This window comes from Dermacentor andersoni, chromosome 6 (genome assembly GCF_023375885.2).
Source record: "Dermacentor andersoni chromosome 6, qqDerAnde1_hic_scaffold, whole genome shotgun sequence".
Classification (NCBI taxonomy): domain Eukaryota; kingdom Metazoa; phylum Arthropoda; class Arachnida; order Ixodida; family Ixodidae; genus Dermacentor; species Dermacentor andersoni.
In genome coordinates this window covers 154,789,497-154,807,165 of record NC_092819.1, presented here as the reverse complement: position 1 = coordinate 154,807,165, position 17,669 = coordinate 154,789,497, and the positions used below count along the sequence as shown (strand labels likewise).

The following is a 17,669-nucleotide window of genomic DNA, read 5'->3' as shown; positions in this document are numbered from 1 at the left end:
TAGAGCACACAGGGGCGTTGTATGTGGTTTCTTCGCACTGCCGGTTCTCTTTCGGCAGCCTCCTGCGTATGTCACCCAGCAGCTTTGACACACTGATGGAGCTACTTGGCCCCCGCATCGCAAAAAAAGAACACGCGGTTTCGCAAGGCTATACCTCCAGACCACCGCCTGGCGCAAGTTATTAGGTGATGGGAACACATTTTTGCTGTTGTGCACGCCCTGTTGTACACATGCTGTAATATTGCTTTGCTTTTTGTTTTGCTCCGAAAACAGACTACTAGTCATATCAGGGATACTGTGAAGCTCGTAACGGATACAGCATAACTTGAAAGAATGCGAGGAATTTAGAACACATTTCCTTTCATTATTTCGGCGCCTCATGACATGGTTCTTGAACTTCATGTGGATTACGGTTGGTGTTATCATTTTATCCAGTGAAAACAGCTGCTGGAACTGGAGGCGATTAGAACCATCGCTTTGGAACCACAGTACACATGAAGGCTTACTTAGCGAGTGTAGCTGAATTTGTTTGTCCCTTCTCTTTCCCTCTTTTCAGATTACTGGCTGTTGGCGATACCCTGCGGTCATCTGCCTTTAATTTCTTGGCTGGCAGGTCCACAACGTGCAACCTTGTTTCAGAGGTGTGCCTGGCCATTTCGGAAGTGCTTGGCCCTATATATGTTATAACGCCATCATCTCCAGATGAATGGTTGAGGGTAAGTTCTTCGATCTCATTTCCTTGCACATACTGCATAGAGCGTAAACCAGTGACAGCATCGATAAAATGTAATTTAGGCACTGAAACTTCATGACCACTGTCCTTGAAACTAAAGCGACCAGTACAAAAAAATCTGCATAAAAGCATAATTGTCAGAATAAATAATTTCAGCGTCATTGTCGAAGGTACAAATCACTACTACGACTTCTAGGACTGCTATTCTACATGGAGCATGTTACACATCCCCCGCCCGAGGTTATCTTCGAGACTTGTGCTTAACATATCAATAGCGCTGTTTTTTCTGCCCTATACTTAGGTCTCCGAAGAGTTTGAGCGCATCTGGAACATGCCACACTGTCTAGGCGCAATAGAGGGAAAGCATGTCAATATTGAGTGCCCGAACAATTCAGGCAGTGTGGACAGAAACTATAAGAATGCTTTCAGCAAGTCGATGCTTGCAATCAGTGATGCACACTACAGGTATGCAAGTACAGTTGCTTTACTTACAAGTGCTTGGAGCTTTTGTATATGCTGTGCCTGGCTGATTTTCTTTTCTTGGTAATTGCCAGCTTTTTTGTGTGTGCTGGTGGATCTCAATCCCAGAGAGCACGATGTCATGTGGTAGATGCATAAGAATCATATACGGCCTCTAAGTAGTCATCGGTAGTGTTAATTTCAGAAAACAGCCAGTAAGGGATGCTTTCTTAAGAACCTATAATGAAAACAGAGATATAATTGATGCAACTTTATTTTACAGAAACACCTTTCAAGTAAAGTTTAAAACCACTTTTTGCTTTTTACTAACCACTGTAAGTCACTTACGGCTAGACCTTGTCAGGTTCTGACTAGAGCCTTTCTAGCTCTGTCACCTATAAAACTCCTCAAAGGATGAGGAAGGTTGTAGTTGTATCATTTAGTTGGTGTTTGAACTGCATGTTGATGCATGCAACAGTCCAACTGTCATGATTAGTTTTTATGTGAGTGACGTGGCACACATACCAAGTTAAATGTGCCTATGTTTCCTTGAACCAGATCATATGAATATAAAAAAATTTGTTTCCACTCCACTCTTAGGTTCTTGTTTGCAGAATAGGCCACAATGGCAGCGAATCAGATGGGGGTAATTTTGGCCGGAGCCCATTCTTCAAGAGAGTTGACTAACGCCTGCGAGGGATTCCTGAAGACTCTCTTTTGGCAGACATTGGCAGCACGCCCTTTTGTAGGAGACGAAGCGTTTCCTCTGAAAACCTACCTCATGAGGCCGTATGAAGGAAGAGTAAGTAATACCATTACCTTCGTCATTTCTTGGCCGTTACAGTGCTAGCCATTAGCTAGATCTTGAGGAGTGATTTTACACACATTTAGGGGTCTCGTAATATGATATATGTGTCATCAGCCAGTGCTGCAAATTTATGCAAACGAGGGATTGTATACAAGCATGGAAAGATCCTTTTCCGCCATTGACCTAAACCACTCTAAATGTTGCCATCGCAGTTATTTCTGACAGGTAGTGATTTTATGTAGCACATTTGTTGTGGTAAACATTTAGTGTGCTTGATCTTGGGGATAATTTATACCTGCAAATTTACACAACTTTTTAAGGAAACTGAAGCGGCACTCCGTCTGCAGGTCTACCCCCTTTGTTTGGAAACTGTGTTGATGGGCAAGCTCAGCAACCAGATGTGCAGGGAGCACCAAGTCAATTTTCACAGCTACAAGAAAAAAGAATTTTCAACTATAGACTGAGCAGGGCTCGACGAGTTGTCGAAAAGGCCTTTGGGATTCTGGCTCAAAGGTGGCGCATCCTGCGCCGTCCATTTAAAGCCAAAGATGAAAATGTCAGACGGATTATATCAGCGTGTGTATGCTTGCACAATTTTCTGATGACAGAAACAGCTTCCTCTCGTGCAGTTTACTGCCCACCAGGAACTACTGATTATGAAGATTGGCAGAGACGTCAAACCGATGGAACATGGAGGCAAGAAGCGGATGAGAATGGCGGACTGACTCCTGTGCCTGCCACAGGTTATCACCCAACGAGGTAATCATGTTGTGGAAATATCTGCAAACAAAACTGGAACTGCTGTTTACTTACTATTCCCCCAAATAGCTTGCTTTTATGATTAGAAGTTTAAGTGATGTTAATTCCCGCATGTTGGAGCGAGCACTTACGCTTCAATGTTCCATTGCTACACTACGCGAGACAGGCTTTGCAAACACTTCATCGGAAGCGGCAAGGTCCCCTGGCAAGAGGAGATGATCAGGAGCAGCAGAGTATAGTAATGATAACATTTTTTTTTTACGTACAGCCACTTTAAACACATTTTATATTGCATTGCCTGCTTGCAGTAATGACAGCACCCTCGTACACTTTGCTGTCCTCTAAAAATTATTCTTGAGGCATATGTATGTTGCAGGTACGGATGCAGACAATAGCAAATGGAGCACGCTTTTGCCTTCTAATATTTTTCACGTGTTCAGTAATTGAAAGTGGCATCTGCGGTATGTGCGGGCTGCTGGTGGACACTAGTGCGCTTCCTCATGGACAAACAGTGTTTCTTCATGTCAAAAGGAAAGGCCTGATTGCAATTAGAACGGAATAGCATGCTCTGTTTACTTGTGTCTGCACCTATATATTTGGCAGCACTTGTGACAGAAAAAAAGGCACATGCAATCACAGATCATAAAAACGTGGCAGCAGTTAACCCCATAACAGCTGGCTTTGTAAAAATGTGAATAGTTTTCGTTGGTAGTTGCAGGTGAACACCACACCCTTTCAGTACTGCACAAACCGTATTTCCTGACATATTCCATATATAAGTAAATCTAAAAATGGGCCAAGCGAGAAATGCCAAAGGAAGAAATGCCATCCAAAATGTTTGTTTATTTAAGATACCTTACAGGCCCCTGAGCATTGTGTGAAGGGGATGTTATTAACAGTGCGTTTGTAAAAGCAATACAAAAAGGGAGAAGTTCAGCTCATAATAAATAACATTTGAACACATGATTACAGATAAAAAGCATGAAGCAATGGACGATACAGTCTAAATCAAGTAAGAGAAAAAAGAAACAAGATGCATAACAGGTAAACAGAAGTAAAAAGTATAGTGTTACAGTGGTGCAGCAAAATAGAAGAAATATGTGGGGATGAAGTAAGCATATAAAACATTAGTGAGAATTTTGTTCATTCATGGCTCCTTGGAGTCGGTGATACATCATTGTTTGAATTTCGAATATCGCATCTGACTGGTCTCTCGGACCAAGCATTCGCAACTGTGCGGCAAGTGCCATGCACGTTTGGTATACGACACCTTGTGGCTCCCGCGGCAGTTGTTGCTTCTGCTGCCTCTCAGTCCGCACCGCCTGGAGGTGCTCCATGCAGGCAGCAGTTACAGCAGCATGCTGAGGGGCTTTCAATGGGCTGCAAGTTGAAACAGTTTTTTTAGTAGTCGTGTATTATGTAATCATTCTTGATTTACCTCTGTTGTTTCCTTGGTGACCGCCGTGCTTTTTTCCGCCTTGGAGTCCTTCGAAAAAATTGAACCTTTCTCAGCAGCGAAATGCATTCACTCCAGAGACACTATAGCAAGCGGTTAGATGCAAGCATGTGCTACATGAGAAATAAAAAAGCTCGAGTCGCAGAGTTCCACCTACCTATCTGTGTCAGACTCTAAGTCATCTTCTGTTGGTTGGCTGTAAAACTGAGTGTGTAAATGCCATGTTTCTACAGGTTGCAAGGCATTTCAGTTATTGCAGTCTTGTATGCCTATATCATAAGTTATTTGCCTTTCAGTTGCAGCAGCTGCTGGTGTTGCTGAGCGACTTGACGGAACTGAGGAGCCAGAAGTTCCCGGCACCTCATCTTGGTCCTGGAGATTTCTGTTTCCAGTGCACAAGAGTTATTAAATGAATAAACCTATAATTATTTGACGGCCTAAGTTTGGGCAATAACACTGTGATAAATTCATTTTAGATATAGTCATGACTGGCAGGAGTCGCAACGTGTACATGATAGAAAGAACATTGTTCAGGAACTTACTCTTCAGGAAGGAAGTCGAGGCTTGAATAGAGCCTGCATAAATATATTTACGCATAAGGAGAGCACTCTGAAAGGTTACGAGCTTGAGAGCGTAGGTTTTGTTCCCTCCTGGGTTTTTGCATGGATAACATATAACAAGCAAGGCTACAAATGCTCGTGTAGATTTTGGAAAATTGCTCCACTCACATTGCCTCTTCAGGAAGGAAGTCGAGGCTTGAATAGAGCCTGCAAAAATATATTTACGCATAAGGAGAGCACTCTGAAAGGTTACTAACTTGAGAGCGTAGGTTTTATTCCCTCCTGGGTTTTTGCATGGATAACATATAACAAGCAAGGCTACAAATGCTCGTGTAGATTTTGGAAAATTGCTCCACTCACATTGGCTCTTCTGAAATTGGCTCCATTATTGCTTGCATTGACAGAAAGTGTTTCCATTTTATAGTGGCGACGTCTGCGGCACCGGCTCCGCTGTTCATGCTTGTTCGAATTTGGTTTCGAATCTTTGCGAATGTGTCCTTCAGGTTCTTAAACTTTTTTTGACACAGCGAACCTGCGGAGAATAAAAGGCACTTTCGTCAAGTAGAATGAACCGAATTGATGGGCTGTTTGTTCGCTTTCATTCGCGCTCTTTCGAGTCATACAGCAGAGCACCTCTGAATTTTTAACGGCTATTTACTGTGCTCTATTGCAATACTCGACCGCCGTTATTCCTTTGGCTGACCACAACACAACCGCCGTTGCCCGCGGCAATAATTGCCGGGCATCGGCTGTCGCCGCAGATCATGAATCGTTAGAAAACTTTACGCTCACCGTTGTAGCACAGGAAAGTTTCTATTTTAACACTGCGCTACTCTCGCGGTGCCATCAGTGTCGCGCGTGCATGCCTGCGCAGGCATTCGAACGGCGCACGAGCGGAGCATGCACGGCATAGGAGCAAGCAGCGGCGCGGGAAAAATGTTTGCTGATGTTTGACGGAGAATATGCATAAAAGCAAGGTACTGGCAATGAGAAAGTCTCGTCGCTCCGGCATCGCCGCAAGTAAGCGTGAATAGCAGTTGTACTTACCACTCACTCCCATTTCTTTCCCGATCTTGTCCCATAGCTGCTCTTTGTAGGCAATGTCCTTGAAGTTCAAGTGCCGTTTGTCGTGTAGTATGGGGTGCTGCTTAATTGCATCGATGAGCATTTCTACGGGGAAGATCGGTCGCTCAGACATGCTGGCCGCCATGTTGACATTGAACGGGTTATGACGTCAAAAACGAAACTTGCGGCTGCGGCGAAAGCGGAAAAACGGGGTCCTGGACCGATTGCCTTCACCGCGCCGCTTTCCGCGCTCCTCGGCGTCAAAAGCGGTCGAATCCGCATCGCTCGCCGGATATTTCGTGCAGTGTGAACAGGCCTTTAGGCCACTCGGGCATTATGTACGGTGTGGCATAGCCTTTCCACCGCTGCCCGTTTCCGCTGGACAGCCAATAGTTGGTGGTGTAGTTCCGAGATAGTCAGAGCACTTAGCCATCACTCATCGAGAAAGTCCGGCTCTATCTTGTCCTCTACCTATATTGATCGGATCTATGTGCACTTCCACAAGATGTTTGCCAAGTCTGCGTGTTCGTGCTTGCAGAGCTTGCAGCTTGCGTCTAGGTGTTGTGTTGAATTTACTCTGTTTAAACGTGCTGGGTTTCGAAACGTTCTGGTTCGCAACCTTCTCCAATCTGTTATTTGAGACCTGTCGAGTTGTTGGGGCGGTTGTGGTTATGCTTCTCTTTGTTTCGTATAGTGTGTCAGTATGTCATAATACGTGACTAGTCTGTCCCTGTCGTATTGTATCGCTACTTCATTGCCGTCACCTCCCCGCAGTCCTTCCCCATTCCCCGGGGGTTGCAGGTCGTTGGGCCGTCACTGACCGAGCCACGGTAGGTTAGTTCTTGCGCGGCTCGGTGGGCCTTCTCATATAGGTTGGGAGGGTCATTCATGGTTACTTCTACCATATGTGCCGGGATCCATTTGAGGCATTTCGGTCATGCCAGAGGCACACAAATGTATTGTTCCAAATATGGAACAGTGTTACTCCTCTGTTAGAAAGGTGATTCAGAACAGCTCTCTAACTCCATTGACTAAATTATCAGAGGTGATTGCAATGAGTGATTCCCCTATTACTCTGGTACTGCTATTCTGCTACTTACTGTCGGTGATAAACACAGCATACAAGTCTTGGAGCTCAACATTCAAGAGCCAACAGACATGCCAACAGACATGTGATGGGTGTTTAAATCATGGCTCTTATCAGACAAATGGAATTGCCACATAAAAACTGTGTACAAGCATTTCATCATCAGTACAGCTGTGAAAAGGTGGTAGTTTTGTGTGGTATAGTCTGCAATATGCCTGACCAGTGGTATTCTTTTCGAGCCGACGATTCAGGCCTCCCCACTAGCTGAATTGTGGACACCACAGGTAGTATCTCCTCCATGCTGGGTTACGCGTTTATAAGCCTTTTTTAACAAATAATTAATTTTTGCTTTCATTTTGATGGCCTGTCTATGCTTCTTGTTTTCAAACGCCATATTATTTTCAATAATATGGCCTTCAATATTTAACATGACTTCTAATATCCCATATAATGCAACGTGATTACTCGTAAAAGAGAAATCAATATAGAACGATCAGTAGATGTGGGCAAACGTATGTGCATTGAATTGAACAGTCACCTGGATTGATTTAAAGTCAAGTTGCCCAATGGATTGAATAATTTCAGTTGGGAAGCAGCACCTAGTGTGTTCATATGCCTCTCACTCATCCAGTATATGTAACTGCATGCCTAATCAACACACTTTCAGACTTTAGAGCAATAAGTTAATATGTTGTTTAACGCAGTTCAGTTAGGACTGTGAATGGAACCTATTTTAAAACCAGCAAGCTAGACACTATTAATGCAGTGTTAAATTCGTGCTAAGTGCAGCACGATATTGCATAAGAACAGAAATCATGCTCGTCTCAATGTTTCTGTCTTTCATTCATCTCTTAGACTCTCCGAAATTAAGCAGCAGGGAGTACGAGTACTGCTGCCTACGTTTATAATAGAGCCATCAGTAGGTTTCAGACAGAGCCAGCTGCTGTCGCATATGCACATATGTTTTATTATCGTCAAGACTGTTCCTGTCATACCAAATCCAAGACACACTGGCCCCTCATGGTATTGAAGCTTGCTCACCAATTACTTGGAGTGGATGATGCATTCTCTGGATTTTGTAAGGTGCCATCTGCCTTGCCTTAATCATGGCATGAAAGGTAGGTCCTGCTGGTCCAATGCAGGCATATTAATAAAGATAATATACTTTGCATGTTTCTTCTCTTGGTCACCGAAGAGCATCATCCAAACAGAATAAAAACACTTTCCTTCTTAGGTGCACCCTTGAAAAAAAAGGCTTGCAGCCACATGCATGCAGCAAGTACAAAACAGCTTATGCAACGTGCTCTGCAGTGTGCCGATTATGCAATGTGCAATGTGTATAGCAAGTAATGCTGCACATCTAATGCATTGTGGCTGTATTCAAGATTCAACAACTTCTTGCTAATTAAGCCATGTTCTAAAATTGGCTTGCATACCCTAGCTGCATGTGACTCAAAACTATGGTACCTCAGTTGTAAAAGCTGCAAGTGACATTCCTGTGGGGTATGCTTGTTCATTTGGAAAGCAGATTTTCCTCAGTTGGTCCTTCGAGAAGAAATTTGGTTGTTGTGTTCTTAATACTTCATTCCTACATTTCGTATTATACAACACGCTGAAGGCCGATACAGTCCACATATATATAATCATTAAATTAACAAAATATGAATACCATGTGCACGTCTGTACGGTTTCTCTTCAGGCGAGTATGTACCGTACTAGTTGTACGTATATGCTGCGCTCATCACTGGTCTACACGCTAATAGAAGGTTTATTTACAGTTGTGTGCAAGAAAAATACTAAAATATATAAATACTAAAAATATATATATATATATATATATATATATATATATATATATATATCTATATATATATATATATATATATATATATATATATATATATGTGTGTGTGTGTGTAAGTATATATCTATATTGGATTTAAACACAACCGTCGGAAAAAAATTGATCGCAATTGCACCTACTGTGCAACACAATAAGAAAAAAAAAACGCAAATGTCAACAGAGCTGCGATACGTAGGCGACCGACGTTTCCCGTACCGTCAACTCGCTAATTTTTGACAAAACGCGATTTTGCAACTAGCGGTGGCCCGACAGAAAGCGTTGTCCGCCAAATGTGCAAAACTCAGCCACACGTAGGCTCGGGGCGGGCAAGCAATTGCTGACTCAGGCCCAGGCCGGGCTTGAATCTAGGAGCTTGTGGGGGACATTCATTGGCGACAGCCGGGAAGTCAGCGACTCGTTGAAAGTTTTTGCGTGAGCAAAATTCAAATATGCTCATTTCGGCGAGAAATGTACAATATTCATCGTCTACAATCGTGCAGCGCGAAGCATTGGGCAGCGCAGCTGCTACGCAGTTAATCTAAGAATCTTTGGGCTAATGTCAGGTCTGATCTCGAACCCCGCGCCGTAAGAATGGACTATTTTCCCATGCCTTTCACCTGCGAGGTTCTCTCACGCAGCGAGCATACCATCCAAAACTCAATCTATTATAGCCCGGCCGGCATCGTGTATGGCGGACGTGAGGCGGCACACAACGATGGGAACATTGCCCAAGCCGAATTACCGAACGAGAAGAAACTACCATATTGTAATAACTCGTGGTTAACAGCGCGTGAAATGACAAAAAAGAGCTCGATCATAACCTACGCTTATCCATGCCGGCCTGGTCATTGTGGTCGTGGATATGACATATAGCATTACAGAAAAGTGTTCACAAACCATTAACAGCCCTGCTCGTGTATACATTACCATTTTCTATTCATCGTACCTTTGCGCTAGCTGTTACCAAAAGAAAGATAAATCCAAAACATTTAGCCCACCTTGCTGTCAAACATGACTATAATATGATATGGCATAATACGACTGATGAAATTTATTCCAATTCATACACATATCGTATTTCAGTTCAGTTCACTTTCAGTTTATTAATCGTTCATAACAATTTCCTACAAAATATGGTATACAGACAAGGGTCCCAAAGTCAGAGAGTGCACCGGGACCCTTGGATTAGAAGTGATACAAAAAAATAAAGCGGAATACAGAGCAGAGAAACAAATCATCAAATAAGCAAAATATAACCAAGAAACTGAGTGACGACACACATAAAAGACAAAAGGAAGTGGAAAGTGGCACAATCAATAGTAATTCCACAGCTTCTACATAGCAAAATAACATTGTAGGAAATTAATTAGACAGAATATAATTCTTGAGTTCATATTTGAAAGAGTACAAGGTAGCTGACAACTTAATGGAATATGGAAGACTCTACCAAAGCTTAAGCGCGCAAAAAGAGGAAACCATCTTTCCGTAATTAGTATGACATAAAGGCAACAAGAAATTTCCTTGTGCTTGAAACCTTGCGTTATAAGTTCTAAATTATAAGTTGTATAAGTTGTAAGAAACTTGTTGAGTTAGTATATTGAAAAATAATATCGCTAAATGATAGGTAAACAAATCAGTAACTTGAAGAATGCGGTTTGTACGTAGTTGTGAAGAGGCGTTAGAGAAAAAATGGTTCGCGTTATAATGCGGATAGCCTGATTTTGAATGTGCTGAATAGAGGAAAGATGACAATGAGTATTACTCCAAGAAGCGATACCATAAATGATATAACTATGAATGAAAGCGAAGTATAACGATAATAATGCTTCTTTGAAAAAAAAAATGCAAGTGATTTGAGTAGTGCTCTAATGGCAAAAGATGTTTTTTGTTTGATGTGTGCAATGTGCTTCGCAAATTTAGGGTGGGGATGTAATTTGATGCCGAGGAAAGAAACACAAGTGGAGGCAGGAATGTCATGCCAATTCAGAGTTATGGTCGGAGAGTAAGGTAAATGTCTCTGTGATGGCTTAAGTAACATGACTTGCGTTTTCGTAGGCTTTATAACTAGAAAATTTGCGTTACACCATTCATGTTCATTTATTGTTTACTTCAGCATGCAAAAAAGGATGCTCCCTCTGTTTAATTTCACATAATTACATTTTCCTTCCTTACTTTTCTTTATTTTTAATGATGCGGTGGGTATAGCACAATATTTACAAATGTCATATATGTCTCTTTTGCACTACTTCATCACTTAGGAACGGCAAATCAGCAAACAGGATGGCAGATATATGTATTTTCTCATTATTTTTTTAAAGCTTGTATTCAGTATGAGACAGCTCACACTTAGTTCGCTTTGTTTTTAACACGCTCTTGGTCAACGAGGACACGTATGTTTGGCACACAGAAATAAACTGTGCAGTGCGTCTGTCTCAGCATGGCTTTGGAATGACAAGCGAAACCTTCATCTTCTGCAAGTGGGGAAACTGTCACCTTACGCAACCACACACCCATAACATTTCTATAAACCTGTCATTCTTATGCACGAACGGTTGAAGTGTGATGCCAAAATAAATGTTACTTTATCACTCTATAATTCATGCGCGACATCTCTTCTTCTACTAAGCAAGACGTGGCTAAACGACACCATTTTTGGTTACTAACAACTTTATTGTCCTGCAGAGCTTTCGCCGACGGGGCCTTAGGTCTCCCACGTGGGGACGTCGAGGTGTTGCCTTGCCGCCACCTCAAAAAAAAATTTCTTTCCACGTCTGCAACAACACTTTTCATTGTAAATGATGCGACTGTGGAGAAGGTGGCATGTTCATAGCTTGAAAAAATAATTTCTTGCAGTTCTAACTTGCATTGGTTCATTCCTAGAGCCCATTTTCATTTCGCTTCAATGCTCAAGCCGAATGTTATCATCTGTAGATACTGCTGCCCTCCTGATGCAAATTATGCATTTTCAAGCGAGCTTTAAGACATATAAATGAAGCGCAGACGTGGTTTCCTTGTGTTCCTTGGAAATTGCTCGACAGCAACGAAAATCTCGCCATTATGCGGATACGAAGCTCATCGGAAGCCTATGGGGACCTGTGGACTCTCGTGAGGACTCTTCTTTGCCTTGTCCTACTGATCCTGCTCGTCTGATAGACTCAAAACAAGCATGGCTGGCGCTTAGGCTTAGTGCGGCCGCGCCGCCGCGCTCGCCCGACGAACAAGAAGTGTTTGTGCCAGATGTGAGCTCCTCATCTGTACCTTCCACTGGACTACTGCGCGCGACAACATCCATTCGAACTATCCAGCCGAAGTGTGCAACCGATAGCTCGAATACCCAAGATGCAACACCGAAGGTCAGTCCTCTTCGTGATGTGAATGTGAAGCTATCCGCAGTCGTGCCGACGCACACTGGTGACCCTATGGGCGTGCAGCCGTCTGGCGGTTCGACGAATGCAGCCAAGCGAGGTGCTTCAACGTGCTTCAACAAGACGCCATCGCATCGGAGCAACCGGCAAAAAAGGTAAGGGCCACCCCAGACAATTCCTCCACGGCCTCCCCTACGCCCGCTCCCTCTCAGTCTTACCCAACGCCCACCCCTTCTCAATCATATCGAGTTCATATACGCCCCCTTTCATGCTACGACATAACTTCAGTAGCCACAAAATATGTCCAAAGGGTCATCCACCAATCTTTTGAAACCACTAGATACAAAGGGTTCGCAGCATATAAATCTACCAACTCGATCACTGTGCACTTGGCATCTCTCAGTGATGTGCAGAAAATGTGCACTTTAACATCTATCCCGCTGTCAGAAGATCAACACGTACAGTCGCGATCAATTTGAAGGTGATCGCTCCAGCGGCGACCGAAACTAGGAGCAGCGCCAGCGTTACGTCATCACCGTCATTCAAGAGGGAGACGTCAGATAGATTCCCTCTCTCTCTTTTGCTGTTCGCTGAGCAGCTCTCACCCCCGCCTGGCAACTCGCACCTTTTCGTCACCCTTCACGAGATAACCTGCAAATTAATTTCGACTGCCTTATCAGCTATTGCAAAGAGGCGTCATTGTTAGCCAATGTATGCTTGAGGCAGGGACGCACACACATCATTGCCATCAAAGGGTAACAAGCACAAAAATGTGGCGAGTTAGTCTAGGGGGTGACGGTTGCAGCCTGCAGGAGCGTAAAAGGGTAAGAAGGTAGCGCAACTTTTATCTTCGCAGTTCAGAAATCGGCCGCTATGCTGCTTGGAAGGCTCGCCGGTCGCAGCTCGAGCGATCACCTTCAAATTGATCGCGACTGTACCTGTGCAGTGCTACTTTGCATCGGGCCCTAATATACAGAGGTGTGTTGTCTATGGCATTGACGCGGAAGACACCCCTGAGATAATATGTCGTGAATTGACCTCCACGACACACAGGGTGCTCGCAGCTAGATTCATGGGCAAAAGCCGTACATGCTTAGTGGCGGTACAGGGCCCTCAATGTATCGCAGAACGGTTTTATTACTATGGTTGCATATTGCGACCTAAACTCTACCTCCCTCGAGCAATATTCTGCTACCGCTGCTTTCAACGTGGACACATGCAGGCATTTTGCCCACAGCGTACTATTGATCCAGAAAAGCTCGCGCCAGAAGGCCAACCACGATATCGATGTGGCTTATGTAAATCTGATGAGCACGATATGACAAGCACAAATTGTCCGACTAAACAGAAGGACACAATACGGTTACGAAAGGCTATACCAAAAATGACTATAGTAACAACACACAATCGTTATAAGGTTCTTGCAGAAGAGCCAGAGATGCTCTTGGCAGAAGAAGAAAAAGCCCCAGAAACACAACTGTATTCTTCTGTTCTTAAACGTGGCAAGCAGTCGCAGACAAAGAAACAGAAATTACCGGAACCTCTGCATCAGTCGGATGATGACCGTGATGGCATTGACGCTCGGATAGACGCACTGGCCAGAGAGATTGAGTGACTGCGCAACATAAAGAATTGGTAATTCTGCGTCGTCAGAAAATAGAACCAACACGTGATGCTTCAACCACTGCGAATGCCACCGTTACGCCTGGATCCCGTCCGGCACCACAGGTCAACCGAGCTGTTTGGACAGCAGTTTTAGATCAACTTGCTCAACTAACGTTGCTCATTCAGAACTGCCTGCATCATGGCTAATTCTCTGCAGCAGCTGTCACAGGATGGAATTCTACAGTGGAATTATCGGGGCCTAAACTCCAAGTTAGGAGAAACTAAAACCAAGCTTCAATACAATAAGCTACATGTATTCAAGAGCTGCTTATTCAAGAGCATAATAAGCTATGCTCCCTGTCCAATTTTAATGGGTATCATAGCCCATCTATTAGAGATAGACGTGCGACTACAATGGCTTGAGCTCCGGGAAAAGCTGCAGTTTATATATCATCGCATATTGCTCACACAGTGACTGATCTGGAGCTTGGTGTAGTGGTAATCAAGGCGTTGTCGGGGTCCTGACAAGACCAGTGAAGACTCCTGTCATTCTAGTGTCATTCTATGCCAGACCGCAGCACACACGTTTGAACTTGGGGTGGATAGCCCATCTCCGGTCTACGTATCCGGGAATTCCTTTCCTCGTGGGTGAAGACTTCAATGCCGCACATACAGAATGGGGGCACAAGAACAACTCCCGAAGAAGATACCAAGTTAGAAACATCATGAGTGATCCCACTTTTACACTGCTGAACCATCACGCTGTGGCTATCTGTGCTGTACCCACAGTATCTAGAACAAACGCTCCAGACCTCACGTAGTGGTTGGGACCTGGAATGCCGCAGTGGCGGGTGGAACCAGATACATGGGGCAGTGATCCTATGCCAATAATGATAGGTTTGCACAGAACGTGCGCAAAGAAAATTCGACGACGAGTAACAGTCACGCCGTAAGATAAGTTTCGGGAATCATCGATTGATAAAGTACCCTCAAAACCCTCAGAAATTCTTCCCGCTTTGCAAGAACTGCTACGGAGGAACACCACTGTAACCACAGTTGACGAGGAACAACCTCAACCGGACCTCACCCTTTTGCAACTTTGGGCAAAGCGACGTCAGGCAGAATTGTATGCGTCGAGGAATCCCGATGCACCAGGTAGCCGTGCACGTGCTAACCATATAGCGGCGAAGGCGTGTCACCAGGAAAGCAACTTTTTCGGCGACGATGGTATGAGTGGTGCGAGAATCTTGGATCGGGCATTGGAAACAGAGCACTTTGGCGTACGTTCCGGTCAATGGAACGCGGTCATAAGCAACCTGACCCTGCAGCGAGCGTTAGGTTAGCGATGCAGAGTTCGCCACATCAATTTGCAGAACACGCTGCTAGAGCATTTTTCCCGAAATACGATCAAGCGTCACCTATAAACTGCTCCGAAATTGATGAGTCTGACACGACCTCCAAATCCAAAATATCCCGCCCTTTCAGCATGGCCGAACTAATAGCGGCGATTGAAACTTCGAAGCAATCAACAACACCTGGTCCCGATGGTATTCCTTATGAGGTTTTCAAGAACATGGAGGGAGCAGCTCTCGACGCACTTCTTCAGGCTATTCATAAAGTATGGGAGACTGGAAACGTTCCACCTGATTGGAAGCATTCAATTATTGTCGCGATTCCGAAACCAGGAAAGTCCACAAATAGCCTGCAGTCTTTACGCTCAATTTCACTAACCTCAACTGTCTGCAAACTCGCTGAAAAGATGCTGGCCAACGAGTTTCCTGGTGGCTTGAACGCCACGATAAATATCATCCTGCTCAAATTGGATTCTGTTCTTACTTGGGAACTGACTACGGACTTTCTATGTTATCAGACGATGTTTTACAGGTTTCTCCACACAGTCACGCTGTGCGCACGGTAGTAGCAACAGACATAGCGAAAGCTTATGACAATATAGACCATGAAATCATTATATCCAACCTCATCGACCTGGGACTTCCACCGCGGGTGATAAGATTCATCTACTCATTCCTTCAGAATCGCACATTTGCGATTAGAGCAGATGGAAGGCAAGAAGGATACTTCACATCGAACAGAGGAGTCCCACAAGGTTCGGTTTTGGCTTCTCTTCAACTTTGCTCTCATGCTTCTAGCCTGGCAACTACATCGGATTCCAGATGTGAGGTTCTTATTCTATGCGGATGACGTCACCTTGTAGTCCGTGCATAAAGTTATATCTAGACAAACTCAACAGCTTCAAGAAGCCCTTGATGTGCTGAACAACTACGCTCGGAAAGCAGGGTTGGACATTTCCACCCAAAAATCAAGCTATGTTGTGGTGGCCAACAAGAAAGGACGCACAAGAATCACGCAGCACCCCTGTACATTTAGACTCGGCACAGTGACAATCCCTGAGGCTTCTGAGGCCCGCATGCTGGGTCTCGATATTCACCACTCCCGCAGTGGTGCACACTGGCTCCGTAAAACCAGACAGAGTTAGACAAAAACACTTCACCTTATTCGTCGCATTGCAGCAAAAGCAGCTGGAGCTCATACTGACGTAGCTCAACGGTTGGTGCGTGCATTCTTGCAGTCACAAATTTTATATCAAGCACGATTTCAACTGCCCACTTTGGCACAGCTGGCACAGTTGGAGACGATTAATCGCGATGCTATGCGCACAATCATAGCACTGCCCCGCATCACTCCGATACCAACCTTACAGCAACATCCCCAGCTCAACAGAATTGCAGAGCGAATTTCGCAACGTGAAAAAGCACGTGAAATAAAAAAGCAACTTATTCCGGCTGTCGCTGCGTTGCATGCTCATTTTCACCGCGGCTTTCGGGTTGACAATCAGCCCTATCCAATGCCTCCCTGGGAATTCGCCAGCATCACAACTAATAAGCCAACGAACTTACGACGCAGCGATACAACAGGTATTATTGACGAACACAATATCGTTGATGCATCATTCGTTAACACCTGCAAAGTCTATACGGATGCTGCCATTCTCCCAGACTGCGGAAGGACATCATTCCGGAGTACTACGCATAATTTCATCAACGGCCACCAGCGCTATTTATCTACGGAAGCCAGCGCTCTAGTAATGGCACTTCAAGCCATCCACGACGCTGTTCAAGATGCGACATCTAAGCTGCCTACCATCAAGCAACTAGATATCTCCACTGATTCTTTAGCGGCTATTCAGGAACTCAAGAAGGTTGATAAGGCGATGGAAGTCTGCGAGACAATACACACTATGAATAGTAAGACAGCTACTTGCGTCAAGGTACACTGGATTCAAGGCCATTCAGCCAACCCTCACAACATTGCTGCTGACCAGCAGGCACACTGCCCTCCTAATCCTGATCTTCCGCCTATTCCCGTCCCACCTCAACCCCTTAACTCGCTCCGAGCCCGTAAAAACTTTCTCCGGCAGGACACACGCGCTCTTATCCCACCGTGTGTCTGCTCCCTTCCCCTTCAGCTTTCTAGGGCGGAGGAAGTTGTGCTTAGGAGGCTTCGGGCCGGGGTGGCCCTTACATCGGCTGTTATCTCAACGTGGAACTGGTCGCATTTACCACTGGGTGCTACGTGTCCATACTGCTCCGTTCCTATGATGGAAGCAGATGCATACAACCTAATATAGGCATGTACTGGTTTAAAATCGGAACGCTCGCGTCTCCTACTGCAAGCTGGCCTCCGCTACAGTGTGACAACCACCTGTGACCACTAGATACATGACAACAGATTCCACAAAACACTGCTTCAATTCATACACAACACAAGCCTCACAGAACAGATATAATACACATATACGCATCAAGAATTATGCCTTAAGGGCAAGTCTTTATCGCAATAAAAAAAATTATGTCAATTTTAATTTCTCCGGTATTACCTGGAGTTCCTGCAAAAGTTCAAATATTATA

General features: G+C 44.5%; 1 long non-coding RNA gene across 2 annotated transcripts; it reads left to right on the top strand.

Annotated features, from left to right (window-relative positions):
* Positions 1-109: 109 nt before the first annotated feature.
* Positions 110-2,814, top strand: LOC140218834 (uncharacterized). Of its 2 annotated transcripts, XR_011895024.1 has the most exons (4): positions 110-185; positions 557-716; positions 1,035-1,198; positions 2,630-2,814. It is a non-coding gene; the product is annotated as an uncharacterized lncRNA (long non-coding RNA). The 2 variants fall into 2 exon arrangements; XR_011895023.1 differs by lacking the exon at positions 1,035-1,198.
* Positions 2,815-17,669: the final 14,855 nt, after the last annotated feature.